Source organism: Lissotriton helveticus, chromosome 4_2 (genome assembly GCF_964261635.1).
Source record: "Lissotriton helveticus chromosome 4_2, aLisHel1.1, whole genome shotgun sequence".
Lineage (NCBI taxonomy): Eukaryota > Metazoa > Chordata > Amphibia > Caudata > Salamandridae > Lissotriton > Lissotriton helveticus.
In genome coordinates this window covers 138,934,225-138,948,451 of record NC_136064.1, presented here as the reverse complement: position 1 = coordinate 138,948,451, position 14,227 = coordinate 138,934,225, and positions in this window count along the sequence as shown.

The following is a 14,227-nucleotide window of genomic DNA, read 5'->3' as shown; positions in this document are numbered from 1 at the left end:
GCAAAGCACATACGAAAGCTACTGACACTATTTCCCAAGGTAACGATCTAGCAGATCGAACAGCCAAGCTTACAGCCCAGACTCCAGATATTCTAGTTAACACGATAAAGACAGATATTCCAGATCAGACTACTTGTATGACAGTTAAGGACCCTACACAAGACGTACTAGACATACAGTCACATGCTACTCCCGATGAAATCAAGAAATGGTCTGCACAAGGAGGGGTCCAGACAGATCAAGGATGGTTGACGAAGGGAAAAGCCACATGGTTTCTCCCCGACTCTATGGTTCAAGTCATTGTTAATACCGCACATAGTCCAGCACATTTAGGAGAAAAAGCCATGTTAGATAGTATCCAGAATATTTGGTTTAACAAGCATTTACGAGCAGCAGCCAAACAGAAAGTACGTACCTGCATGATATGTTGTCAGTTCAATCCAGGCAAAGGTGTTCCGGTGGAACAAGGTGGATTCCATCCTCCTGACCACCCTTTTGAAGTCCTCCAGATGGATTATATTCAGATGGATCGATGCCGAGGTTTCAAGTATGTCCTCGTAGTTGTATGCGCTTTGTCCAGATGGACAGAAGCATATCCAGTTCCAGATTACACTGCCGCGACCACTGCCAGGCAGTTGGTTCGTGAGTTTTTTCCCCGCTATGGTTTGCCCAGGGTCGTGTATTCAGATAATGGCCAGCCATTCTCATCCGAACTCATGAAACAAGTATCTCTTCTGTTAGGGTACCAGTGGAAGTTCCATTGTGTACGACACCCCGAGGCAGCTGGCCTCGTCGAGAGACATAACCAGACTCTCAAAATCCGCATTTCCAAGGTTTGCGCAGAAAAAGGCGTAGATTGGATAGTAGCACTGCCAGTCGCCCTTTTTTACATGAGAATAGACGCTCACTCCCGTTCAGGTCTGTCCCCTTTTGAAGTGGTATTCGGTCGTCCCCCGAACATGTGGGGTACACCAATGCCCCGTAAAATTACAGATGTTGACAGTAATATGCTGACAGATTACCTGGCTTCCTTGATGTCTGCACTACTCTCTTGTCGTTCACAGGTCGCTGCTGCCTTTCCAGACAACACGCAAGTGAAACCGCACGAGGTCGTTCCTGGTGATTTAGTGTTGATCCGGAATTTTGATCGTTCAAGTCCGCTGGAGCCCCGCTGGAAAGAACCGAAGCTTGTTCTGATGACCACGAGGACTGCGATCAAGGTGGAGGGCCGCAAAGGCTGGATTCATTCCAGTCACGTAAAACGATTTCATGGACTCCGTCCAAAGACTTTTTTCAAAGACTGCCCCGTTCTCAAGGACTGCCCAGATACTGACTCTAAACTCCCCCTGTTAGAGAAAACTCCGCAGCAGGAGTATAAACAAAAACTCAGGTCTAGCAAGTCAGACAGTTTAATTGTTTAAGTCCCTCTCGGGTGAAGCGGTTAGACAGGTTCCTGACATGTATGAGATAGACCCCCATAGTGAGAGAGTTAGTCGACACTCTAAGAAAATTCGTTATTGTAAAAATTTACGCAGTCGATGCGTGATCACTTTATTGTTTATGTTATTTCTGAGTCTTATGGTTACATGCATAAGTTATGTTTTACATGTATATTTTCCTCCTATTGATTCACATGTACATTTGTCTTCTAATGATACAGTAGAGCACATTTTTTGTGAACTACCTCCTCACGAGTTATCCTACAGACTTGCCATGCGCAACAATACTTTTATCCGAATGTTACACTATTCACACCAGACTAGCAATGCCACTAATTGTTGGGTGTGTGGTCGACTACCCCCTTTCCAGACACCGAAGGGAGTTCTGCCACTCTTTCCCTATCCGTTTTCACACAATGGTTCGTGTGGAGCATGGTTTACGTTAACGTCATCCACAGACGATAAGTCCCTTTTGAATAGAACATGTTTCCCAGACAAGGAAGGACTTTCCCATAGAACAGGGCTAGATCTAGAAAATGAAGTATATGATTTAGGTAATTATTCATCGAATTTCATGGTTTTGAATGTTCAGTCGGAGACTACTCCAGATTTGCCTGCTATTACAGTCCTACCAGTGAAAGGCGAATTATGTGTCAGAAAGAATGGTTCAGTACATCTAGGACATAGTGATTGTATTACTGTGGTCGAGTATAGTGACAGTGGGAAATCTAATTTCAAAGCCTCACGTCATTCATATTTTGTGTGTGGTCAGACCGCATATGTACGTCTGCCCCTAGATTGGGATGGAACATGTTACATTGCCTTCCTACTGCCACCAGTTTTTCTAGCCCCATCCGATTATCACAGAAATATACATCTAGTACACGTTAGACATAAAAGGGATACTGAGTCCCAATTGTCGATCAAACTGAAACTGCCTTAGAACAGTATGAAGACTTCAATAAAGGTTTCTTTTTCTTCATAGGTCCTGTCCAAAATAGTAAGCTAATACGTAGGCTAACGAGAACCCTTGAAGCAGTAGTGAATGAGACTACTTCCGCTCTAGGTAACTTAACTGAAGAACAATCTGCTATGAGATTTGTCGTGCTTCAAAATCGTCTCGTCCTTGACGTCATACTGGCCGATAGGGGCGGAGCTTGTAGAGTCATCGGATCTAGTTGCTGCATTTTCATTCCTAATAACGCACCGTCTGTTTATTCAGCTATAACCAGACTTCATAAAATAGCCCATCAGTTACACCAGAATCCAGGCACCTGGACATGGTCCGGTTGGTTCTGGAATATAATATCTGCCTGGGGATGGAAAGTATTGTCATTCCTAGGAATAGTAGTAATGGTCATATTCAGTTGTTGCCTATGTTTACAATGTGGCCCTGCGATTTGCGGCTTGTGCGCTACCTCTTGTATTCCTAGTCTTAAGTCCCGTTCCAAGAAAATTCGAGACGAGCAAATGATGCTATATGAACAGATAGATGGTATCATGAATATTGATGTTTCCTGATGGAAACGTAGGGCACAAGGAGGGAATGAGGAAAATTGAATTTTGCCTTGTCATGTGTCCCTACGTGTTCCCCATAATATGTTATATGTGCATGACCGATATGCATATGTTCCCCCCTTGACCGAATAAAGACGCAATTATAGTTGTGTCCAACGTTAGTATGCCAGTTTCCAGTCCTCGTGAAAGCAACGAGTATTAGGCCTATGTTGCCAACGTTTTACATTATGCACGTTAATACGTCGAATTGTCCCCGTTTCTAGGCCTCAAAGGGCCCGGCCACCAGATTCAAGCTCCAGTCTCCTGAAACCACTCCGAGGAGCGATGCAGCCCCTCCCGCATCCCTGACCCTTCGCTTACTTTCTGCCAACCAGCGCGGTGCCCGGCCTGGCCTGCCTGCCTGTCTGCCAAGAATATGTTATGCCTCTAGTTATCAGTTCAGCTCCCCGGCTTCACATTCCTAAGCTAACGAACCGCATAAACATCTTCAGCTATAGTCTAGTCTTCCTGTCTCCATGTAAGAGAATTACTGAATTAATATCCATAGTATATTCATAGCACACGCAATATACGTAGAATATATGCATGCACCAACCTTAGTGTCAAGTAGCCTTTGCCCTGATAGCTTCTAGATTCTAGCAACATGTTCTCCAAACACCAGATACCAGATATGCTATAGGTACATGTTGTCCTGACATCCCAGACTTTAGTCTCCTCTTCTAGTGCAGAAGTCAGAGCCCCCAGCTCTCCCTAGTTACACGTCATGGCCCGTTTGCGCGCACCAGTAGGTTAAAGGTTCCAGCTGCCAGGTAGTCCCCTCCATGTACCCACCCATTTATGACACTTCTGTGACGTCTACATCACATGTCTTCGTGCACGCCCTGTGCACGCCTTCTTTGTACGCCCATGTGTTCTTATCTTACGTTTGTCACTTGTTACGCCTACTGTATGCAATGTAATTGTACTGTTTTACTATATATATCATGTACTGTTAATGAGACGTTGCAGCTGCCATTCCAGTCCATTGAATGCCACTTTATGGTCTTTTGGCTCGAGCCATCCGATTAAAGCCATTCTGACTCAGATTCCACGGATCCTGCCTCTTATTTATTGAGCTATCTGTTTTGGTTAATGTATAGAAAAATAGTACCGGGAATTAATTATTTATTTACCACACAACCCAGAATAAAGAGCAATTGAGGTCACCGTGTAAGTCGAGAGATGTGAAAAACAGAACTTTCTCATGTGAAGAAAAGCAAGCAGTTTAATTTTAAGAACAGAGGCATGTAGTGTTTTGTGCAAAAGCGGCAAAATGGCGTTTAACCATGTAACTCACTAATGCTAACATAGCAATGGGTGCAAGCAGACCCATGTCTTCCCTACACAAATGTCTCCCGGGTATATTCAATTCAGTGTCATCGCTGTGTTTAGGCAAGCTTCTCTCAAGCTTCTTTGAAGGTCGGCTAAAGCACAAAAAAACAGGAAATAACTTTGATGTTACACGCATATGTACTCAGTCAGACAAGCATAGACTTCAAATGCAACTGTCAATGTGTACACACACACACACACACACAGATATAATTTGAAATAACATAATTAATAGAACATAAATAAACATGGGGTGTTAGTTGAATTCCCAGCATCTGTTGTTTTGTATGTGTTTCAGTGCCTGTGATTGGTCATGTGTGGAGCTTGATGTGTTCCAAGGTTCGGTTGTAGTACTTTGGGTGTGTTTTAACCGAGCTTCAGTAACTTTAGAAATGTAATTTGTGAATGGCAATAGTATTACTCCTTAGTAGATGTGCATTTGTATTAGCACAACCATCCCTTCACCATTCGTTACATTTCCCCAGACCCCTCTCATGCAGTAAAGGTATTCTCCATTTTCTAGGTAGTAGTACTTCTGTAGTACTACTTTAAGTGCTACTAAGGACAGTTTGTGTATCATACTCAGTGATACAAGGTAAGTGATTATAAACACATCAACGTGGCATTGATCTCTCTTGATGGCAAATCCATCATCCCTAAGTCTCAATGGCAGGCTTCTTACTGTGCAGTCAGTTTCACGGTGCAATAGAATATCACATTGGAAATAAAGCTCATTCAGGAGACCGTGAAGAATGCAAAGCATTATGTGCTGGAGCCCACCACCCATGAAAGACAACATTACTGGCATGCACTGAATGGCACTATGAAAGAAGGGAGGGATCTAGAATTGGAATGTAAATCTTCCTAATGCTTGGCTGATAGTTCTGGGACTGTTAAAGTACCAGCTTTACGAAGCTGGGGAACCGGGTTCGAGTGTCGGCAATGCCGCTCAACATCCTATGATTCTGGGCAATTCGCTTAATCCCCCCCGTGCCTAACAAAAAAGAATGTGTCCTTGTGTGAAGAAACTGGTGCTATGTAAAGCGCTCTGATACCCGATGTCTTCGGGTCTCGATCATACTGTATAAAACTCTAAATAAATAAATAAATAACACTGAGTATCCTCGGAAGAGGACAGCGATCGACCCAATGTTGAAAAAGTGGTCTCTTAGGTCAACACATAAACACATCTCTTTGTGTCGGGAAAGAAGGGAAACAAACTAAAACACCTGGTAAAATGGCGGCAAAGAATTCACACTAAGAAACTGGAAACTAAGGCAGTAGGGATTCAAAGGTAGCACCCAGGAAGCAGTGTCTAAAGATGAAGGAAAAGCAGGCAGGGACTGGGAGAGGACGGGGTTCAAATAGTGGAAGCTCAATAAATAGGGATGCAGTAAAATAATGTCCACTGATGAAACAGGAATAAAGGAATCTCTGCAGGACAGTGCTAGGTCAAGGGACAATGATTTTACTATGGCTCAGGAATCCCTGCAAACAAGTACTAGAAACACCTCAGGAATCAGGAACTCTGGAAACTCAGGGTCAACCAATGAGGAGCAACGTTACAATGACTAACGCTGGGCTGAAAGAATAAGCTGCTTAAGAGAGCTCACTATTGATGACGTGCTTCAGGTGTGATCAAACCATAACCTACGCTCCAGTCCCAAGCCTCAAGGCTAGCAGCAGCGACAATTACGTTGATTCCTCTACCCTTTCTTTTCCTACAAGGGAGGAGATGAAGGACTGAGCAGAGACTTCTAGGATTTGAAGTTTAGCAGGAAACGCATAAAGGTTGGCACAAAACCCTACAAGGACCTGGAATCTGAGTTAAGTTCACTAAAATTATAAGAGCCATTTAAACATGCATCCATAAAATCTCTAGAAATGATTTACTTGCGTATTTTTCTGGCAGATCAAGCTTTATTATTTTTAATAGACATATTCTGTCTTGTCCAGTGCCCAAATGTTGCACTTCTGCTTATTGTAGAAACAAAGGCCTGATATCATGCTGTGGGAGTAGCTTTGCCCCAGATGGATCCCACAAATGGATGGAAGTATCCAGTGGCCTACTTTTCACTTGAGCTCTTTTCTGTCAACAATAAATTATGGTATCAAAGAAAAATTACTTTTTACAACACATTAAAGCTTTTGAAGAGCGGGGACATTATGTATAAGGAGCTACATTTACTTAAGGAGGTAATGTTGATCATAGAACCTAAAGTTTTTTTAATTAGCTATCGTACTGATTCCCAGGAAATGGAGATAAACTTTTTTTCTGATTACAGATTCATGAAAAACTATAAATCAGGTCCAAGCAATGACCAATTGATATCTTACCGAGACAGATCAACCTGTCGTTGATAAGGAAACCTGACACAGTTAAGACAACAATCTACATCTATAATTATAAAACTACCAGGGATCTTGCATTCACTAAATTCTTGGCAGCAGTAAGTACCTTTTATGGCCAACTCTGTATTCAGATGTAACAAAGAATGTTCAGACATGTTCTATTTGTGCTTAGATTAAACCTTCCCACATTCAACCTATTTGTTTTGGTAGACATTTACATGTTTCACCCAAGCATTGCTATTCTTCATAGACAGCCTTTATTAAAGAATTACCCAAACAACTAAATTTTACATGTAGCTAATGACATTTTTGACAAAGGTAGGTCATTTAGTTGCATTAACTGGGTTGGCCTCATTCAAAGATTTATCATGAATCTTTGCAGACCATATTAACCATATAAACAATTTGCATGGAATACCACAAGGTTTGAAAACTAACAGGAGTACATAATTCACTTAATAATTCAAGCCAGCTAGCCTGGGCATAGTTATGTTATGTTATGTTAAGTGCTATTTGTAAAACGCTCTGACGCCGAAGCTTCCTGGCGCTGTTTGCAGAGTATTGCTGCGTGGAACTCTGCAAAGTTGCAAAAAAACTCCCCGGTGTTCTGCAGGTTGCGGAGTGCAGTGCCACCTGCCGTTTAGGCTGATCTTCCAGCCACTCGGGTAGAAACTCTACCCGAGAGGCAGCTTCTACTCGCAAACTTGCTCTACTACACTAGGCAATGCAGAGTTTTCTGCACTCCGCAAGCTCCGTGAAGCGCGTAGTGCAGAAAACTCTGCAAACTCTGCAATTACAGTGTTTAGAATTATTAGGGAAGTATGTCTGCTAGTCATCATCCTCACTCAAACAGGCAAACAGAATGACTTAATAAATGTAATGAACAGTAACTGAGGTACCCTGCATTCTTGTAAAAAGAGGAGTAGAGTAAGATGCAGTCAGCAGAATTTTTCCTCGAACATGCTAAATATACTGCCACAGAGTTGTTCCCTTTCTTTTAGCATCAGACTTGTATATTGCCATTAAATGTACCATATTTGTGAGATTCATATCTGTTGAGAATATGTCAAAGGCACTCATGTTGGGAGTCTTGCATTCTAGGTCAATAGTCATTGCAGAATGTTGGCACAGTGGGGACTTAAGAAGCGATTGCATGGTGGATGCACTGTATGAGGGTGCTCTTGTTAGGAACTAAGGGGCATATTTATGAGCCCCTTGCTCTGCAGAACCATCACTCTTTGTGACACTCCAGGGGTGCAAACCTTGCAGTCTATATATGCGGCCAAGCGAAGCCACTGTATATGGCTTTGAATTGCCTCATAAACATGGAGGAAGGCAAGGCAGCACAAATCCCAGTGTTGGCTCACTCTGCAACCGTGAGGCATTGCGGTGGGTATTCCTATGGATTTTGGTGCTTCCCCAGATGTAGAAGACCATGTAAGCCTGGGGATATGCCAAAACCTTATGCCTTTTGAAGTGAGGCATAACAAGGAGAAATATTTGTATTTCTTCGAGTTTTTTCCTCTTTCTATGTGTGTTGTATCTTGCAGCACATATAGAAAGAGGAAAACGCCTCTCCAGATTGTTTATGAATAGGAAGGTGCCTCTTTCTTCACAAAAACAATTGTGTCGACGACACAGACACCCTTGCACTATGTTGTAAAGGTGTCTGCATTGGCTCTAGGCTGCCGACATGGTGCCAGAGTAGGGGGAAAGGACAGGAATGCACTGTATTGGATAAATATGGTGAATTCCTGCCTTTTTACTTTCGCATGAGGCAGCGCATTAAGGTTATTGGCTCTGCTGCTCTATGGAAAACCCCATAAATGAGGGCCTATGAATCCAAACAGGCCAAAGTATCATGTGTTCTAGAGAAATTGTGGCTATCTTAGTTATAATTTGAAGTTAAATACCTACACCAGAAATTGTGTTTGGTGCCCCTCTCATTTGTGTGCATAGTTTGAGAATCAATGGTCATCGTGCAGCTGGCCATTAGAGGTAGACAATGGTGGTGCAATAATACAAGTGGTTACTACAGGTTCACCGGCATTGTTTTTTTAAATTATTATTTATTTAACTTATAGAGCGCACTACCACCAAAAAGGCATCCTGGCGCTGTTGAGTCAACACAAAAGGGGACATGGTAATGGAGAAACAGGAGGCCGGACGACCGACTAAGTTTTAGGAAACAGCCAAGTTTTAAGACTTCTTCTAAAGGAACACAAGTCATTAAGTTGTCTTAGTTCCAAGGGGAGTTGATTCCATAGCTTAGCAGCAGCGTACCCAAAGGTTCGCCCACCTGACCTGACTTTCCTAACTCTCGGCATTACCACCAATCTAGCCGCCGAGGAGCGAAGACATCTAGCAGGCACGTACCACTTGAACTTGCAGGAATCCAGGACAAGGCCCTCAACTGGATCTGCTCCTTCCTCTCCAGCAGGACGCAGCGGGTCAGACTCCCCCCTTTCCTCTCGGACCCCACACCTATCACCTGCGGAGTCCCCCAGGGCTCCTCCCTCAGCCCAACGCTCTTCAACGTCTACATGGCTCCACTTGCCCCCATCGTCAGAACCTACGGACTCAACATCGTGTCATATGCAGACGACACCCAGCTCATCCTCTCCCTATCCAAAGAGCCCAACACCGCCAGACGCAACTTTCGAGAAGGCATGGAAGCCGTCGCCAAATGGATAAAAAACAGCTGCCTACAACTAAACACCAACAAAACAGAAGTACTCATCATGGGCCCAAACCCCGACGCCTGGAGTGACACCTGGTGGCCCACCGCCCTCGGAAACCCGCCAACCCCCACAGACCACGCACGCAACCTGGGAATCATCCTGGACTCCGAGCTCAAAATGGACCGCCAGATCAACTCTGTCTCATCTTTCTGCTTCCACACCCTCCGCCTCCTTCGTAAGACCTTCAAATGGATCCCCCTCGAACACCGAAAGACAGTCACTCACGCCCTGGTCACCAGCAGACTCGACTACGGCAACGCACTGTACGCCGGAATAAACAAAAACCTCATCCGCAAGCTACAGAACATCCAGAACGCCGCCGCAAGACTGGTCCTCAACCTGCCAAAACACTGCCACATCTCCCAGCACCTGCGCACACTCCACTGGCTCCCCGTAGAGGTGAGAATCACCTTTAAGATGCTCACCCACGCACACAAGGCCCTCCACGTTACCGGACCAGCATACCTGAACAGCCGACTCAAATTCCACGCACCCCAAAGGACCCTACGATCAGCCCAGCTTTCCTACGCTGTGGTCCCCCGCACCAGAAAGACCAGATCGGGAGGCCGCTCCTTCTCCTTCCTCGCGGCCAAAGCATGGAACGCCCTTCCGCTCCACCTCAGACAGACAACATCGCTCCCCATCTTCGCAAGAAACCTCAAAACCTGGCTCTTCGACAGACCCCCTCCTTGATGGAATGGGACCTGCACCCCCCCCCAACTCCCCCCCCACCCCTAGCGCCTTGAGACCCTTACGGGTGAGTAGTCGCGCTTTAACAAACTCCTGATTGATTGATTGAACTTACGCTGCATAGACACAGGACCCTCCCTGTGTAAGGCTTTAAACACTATACAGAGAGACTTGAACTGGACTCTCTGTGCAAGAGGAAGCCAGTGAAGTTCCGCCATCGCCACTGAGGAGGCAGATCTTCTAGGCCACCCCAAGGCCCTGGCTGCTTTCTGTTTGTTCACCCTATAATTTCAACAGTGACATCTAGATGCAAAATTGGTCTGCAGCAACATGGATCTTGCCTGGGCCTCTATTTGCATACAAGAATGATTACAGCAGCACGCCAAGAACTAGGGAGTCTGAATGTGGTGGCACAATTCATAACACCCGTGATAATAGGGGCCCACAGCTCTAGATCCCTCTTGCACATGCCCAGAGGGACTCTTTCAGGTCCAGGGTCTTTCTGTGATATAATGGATCTAATCGCCTGAATTACCTCATCAAGTCTAAACCTAATTTTTAAAGGGAACAAAGAATGAGTTTCAGGGGGTCATTGATGGAGCCAACCTGATATGAGTAGATTGATTTGAAACATGCAACCCAATGACCAGTGTTAATATTAGTGCCCAAATCATCTGTATGATTTCCATTGGATTCGTCTGATTCATGATTTTCAAGAAACCTTTAGCATATTTGGCAAGTATTTTCTCCACCAGACATTGCATAAAGCATTTTTAGCTGTAAGCTTTCAGAATCTGATGGTAGTTTTGGGCTCAGCCCTTTATGTGCCTAATAGTGAAATATCCTTTAGGGTGGGATTTTAAGCCTCCCATATCCATATTTGGATTATTAACATTCTCTGTTACAAAAGCATCAACTATCAGATCGGTAGGTGAGTGTAATGATAAAAGATAGATTAAAAACAGGGTATTACACCACAGAAACCAAGAGGGAAGACAAATTCATGCTGCAACATCTTAACCTAAGCCCTCCATCTACAGTAGTCAAATTCTTGAGCCATCGACGGTGGCGGATTTTGGTGCGATGGGAAGAGAAAACAAAACAATACAATAGGGCTACGATCACTATAGGTGCTAGGTGAGATGGTAGATGATTGTACACATTCACCCACTGGCAGAGATGTAATCAATAGTCATGCCTCTACCACAATAGGTGAAGGTGGGGATCTTGGTATTGGTGTTGCACAGCATTTCTATTACATTAACGAAGCCAACTGTGGTCAAATGCACACAAAACTGTTCACCCCTACAGTCAACAATATTAATCAAAGGGTCAACCAGAAATACATAAAAGGGTGAGAACAAGGTGGTACTGGTACCTCATTTGGCATAGAAGTCCTTCCCAGTAACAATATGTAAGCCACGGAGGATCTGTCCTATAAAGAGTGTATCGGGGAAAGCCACCCTAGTCAAACAGGATGACTTTATAAGCCATCCCAACGTCATTGGATGATCATCCAACTACTGCAGAAGTCATGATCACCTCATCAGGCATCATCAACACGTTAAAGTCATCACCGGGGTTTAGAAAGTTGTTTCTGATGATTTGAGGATGATATGAAATTGATTATCTGATTACTTCCCAAGATAAGATTATTTGTGATAGGTTTGGAATGAGTTGAAAATGGTTGTCCGAATACCTCATAGGGAGAGATTATCCCTGATGACTTGAGGATGAGCTGAAAATGATTATTATAAAAGCTTCAATGGGTGATGTTGTTCCTGATGATCTGAGGATGCTTCAAGATAAATATTTGATCACTTTACAAACATCGCCATTTTGTATGCACTGAATTGGCTGCTGACGATTTGGCAAAGATTATTTAATGAGCATGTCCTCAACTTTGGTTTAATTTCTGTTGTTTAAAATGCATGGACTGGCTGAGGCTGTCAGTCTCAGAGCTCTGGAGTGACTTTACTAAATATGGCAAAACCAAAAGGGATGATGGATGGAGTGTTGAACATTGCAAGCACTCATCCCCAGTCAACTAATCTGGGTTTAATCCATCATCATTCTTTAGCTCACTCCGCCACCCCAGTTCAGACATGGCCATATGCAAATCAGTCTGAACCTGTGCCTCATGGAAACAGTCTAGCCCGAACTCCCAAGCCATGTCTTCCCTGGACTGGAAACAAGCATCCTGGGACCGGTTTCTGACTAATCAGCCAGGCTAGCTTGAATCCAGTTGCAAAGTGAGCAAGGGACCCACGTCTGGGTATACCCTGCCACACTTAGGGCGAACAATGCAAAATCAAAGAGGATGATGGACGGAGTGTTGAACATTGCAAGCACTCAGTCGAAGTCACCTGATCTGGGTTTAATCCATCACCGTTCTTTAGCTCACTCCCCCACCCCAGTTCAGACATGGCCATATGCAAATCAGTCTGACCCTGTGCCTCATGGGAACGATGATGGATTCAACCCAGACCTGTGACTGGGGGTGAGTGTCTGAAAAGTTTCAGTGCTCCATCCATCATCTCCTTGTGTTTGTTTAGTAAATATGGCAGCATTTAGAAACAGGAATAAATAAGTTACATATTGGGCTTTCTGTCTCCCATTGAGCTCTGTTGAAACAGAACCACATTTAGGTGGAAGGAAGCTAAAAAAAAAAGAATTTTGGCTTCAACAAAATCAGGAGACTCCCACCCGTATCAGCCTTTTGGTGTGTATGCCATTGTGTACTAATAGCAGTACAGTTAATCAGTTCCAAGCAGGACTCCAATTCTAAATCAAGTGAAAAACCTAAGCGTGCTGAAGATGTGTTTGAAAAAAAAAACTCATTCTGGCTCAAGAACCTGCTGCAGAGAACAGAGTGAGCCCTGCAGGTGGCATTGTCAATGGGAATGTCATATCACTCCATATCAGGGAGGTGTTTTGATTTCCTTTCAAAATCAGTGTAACTTCTGTTGCTTGAAGCAAAAATTTTACACATTGTCTTTCATTTGGAAGGCAGAAATATATCGCAAATCAATAGGTAATAACAGTTGCTCTACAATTCTGTGTTACCCTAAGTCTCCCAATAAAAATGATGCCTCACTTGTGTGGGTAGGCCTATTGCCTGCAACCAGAAAAAATCTCAAAACATAACGCGGACCCACTTTATTTTAACAGTGAAAACTACCTTTTTTTCCTAAGTGCTTAGCTGTAGATTTTGAACACTATCTCTTCCGGCACCTAGGAAATCCTAGAAAACCTATACATTATTAAAAAATTGTCTCCCAGGGGAATCTAGGATGGGGTGAGTTGACGGCTCTCACTAGTATCTGTTATCCAGAATCCATTGCAAACCTAAATATTTGTCCAAAAAAATACATTTTCCTCAAATTTCTGTGGTGGAAAGATCTGAAATCTGCATGGATCCACGAAATTCAACCTACCCCGAGTTCCCCAAAGTCTTGTGAGAAAAATGGTACCTCACTTGTGTGGGTAGGCCTAGTGCCCGCAACAGGAAATGGCCCAAAACCCGATGTGGATACACCACATTTTCACAGGGAAAACAGACCCTTTTTTTTGCAAAGTGCCTAGCTGTAGATTTTAAGCCTTAGCTCTGCCGGCACCTAGGGAAATATAGAAAACCTATATATTTTTTAAATGTAGACACCCAGTGAAATCCAAGATGGGGTGACCTGACTGGCTCTCATCAGGTTCTTTAACCCAGAATCCCTTGCAAACCTAAAAATGTTTTCCAAACACATTTTCCTCACATTTCTATGGTGAAAAGTTCTGGAATCTGCGTGGATCCACAACATTTCACTGATCCCACATTGCCCAAAGTCTTCTGAGAAAAATGGTACCTCATTTATGTGGGTAGGCCTAGTGTTTGTGATAGGAAATGACCCAAAACATGAAGTAGACACACCACATTTTCACAGGAAAACTGACCCTATTTTTGCAAAGTGCCTAACTGTGGATTTTGAACCCTTGCTCTGCCGGCACCTAGGGATACCTAGCGGACCAATGCATTTTTTAAACTAGACACCCAGGGGAATCCAGGATGGAGTGACTTGGCTGGCTCTGACCAGGTTCTGTTACCCAGAATCCCTTGCAAACCGAAAC